General features: G+C 35.6%; 1 pseudogene; it reads right to left on the bottom strand.

Annotated features, from left to right (window-relative positions):
- Window positions 1-241: 241 nt before the first annotated feature.
- On the bottom strand, window positions 242-421 carry LOC145296536 (U2 spliceosomal RNA; annotated as a pseudogene).
- Between the last annotated feature and the right edge of the window lie 780 nt (window positions 422-1,201).

Here is a 1,201-nt window from a genome sequence, read left to right as displayed (position 1 = left end):
CTATGCACATTTATATATTAAAATATAATTTGTGGCAAAATTTCAAGAAAAAGTAATGGACGGTTATCCGTCAATCATCCGGACTAATGGACAGACGGACACATTGAAAACATAGGTCTCTCTCTGATAAATCGAGGGACAAAAATGTTACTCTATACCCCTTGCTTAAAAAAAAACATGTAAATGTGTTACAGATCGACCGATGGAGTGACTTGCATGCGACTAAAAATGCCTTAGCATGTAAGGATTTCCCCTTCCATTGCCAAGGAAAAGTTACAAATGTAAGTGCAGCGTCTGTTAAGAACATATACTACACTTTGATCTTAGCCATGTGGCCAAGGAAAAGTTACTAATATAAGTACAACATGTAGTAAGAGCAGATACTACACTTTGATCTTGGCCAAAATGCCAAGAAAAGGATATTTATTTGCTCCTCCAAAGAGCAAATTAGGCACAAGACCGATTTTTAATGTGAGGAGTGAAGGGGAAATGGGGACCAACTCCCGGGGAGTAGGGGAGCTGGATAGTGACAATTATTATGAAGGGTTGCCTCTACATTGACCAAGGTCTTATATGTAGGGCTGCCCCCACATATGGTCTTTGCTTGCAGTATCTGCCGGAACATATACTGTTACATGATAAGGGCTGTCCTATTTTCATGAAGTATAAAAATAGAGAGTTTAGTTAAAATGAAAATGAAATAGAATAGACGAAATTCGAACCTCGTAATTTAGTTTTAGAAATATAATACGTGTAAGAATTTAAAAATGTAAAACAAACTTATTTAGAATATAGATAAAATATTTCAAGAAAAGAATGTGAGCTGTCAAGTTTGTTATGAAATTTTAAATTGAAAGAATGCAGCTTATAAGATAATGTTTTTAACATATTCGAAAAATAGGTTACTGAGTATAGGTTAAAATTCCTTTTGTAGAAATAGGAAAAGTTTTGGACACGTATGTCCAGAACACGTGAAAGAAAGCACATGTTTTAACATGTGTATGACGTCACGGAAAATAGAAAGTTCTAGGAATAGAGAAAAAACTTTAGAGTTAGTCAGTGAAGAAACTCGGAGAGAGTCAGTCGTCTAGGAAGCGAGACGTCACTTCAAGAAAAAAAATGTGAAGCCTTGAATTCTTGGTGATGGAAACACGGCTGTGTGACGAAATAAACCATCATGTGTTTTGTAAAGCTCGTCTTG

This window comes from Euprymna scolopes, chromosome 16 (assembly GCF_053919585.1).
Source record: "Euprymna scolopes isolate OS-2025 chromosome 16, ASM5391958v1, whole genome shotgun sequence".
Lineage (NCBI taxonomy): Eukaryota > Metazoa > Mollusca > Cephalopoda > Sepiida > Sepiolidae > Euprymna > Euprymna scolopes.
This window is presented reverse-complemented; position numbering and strand designations above follow the sequence as displayed.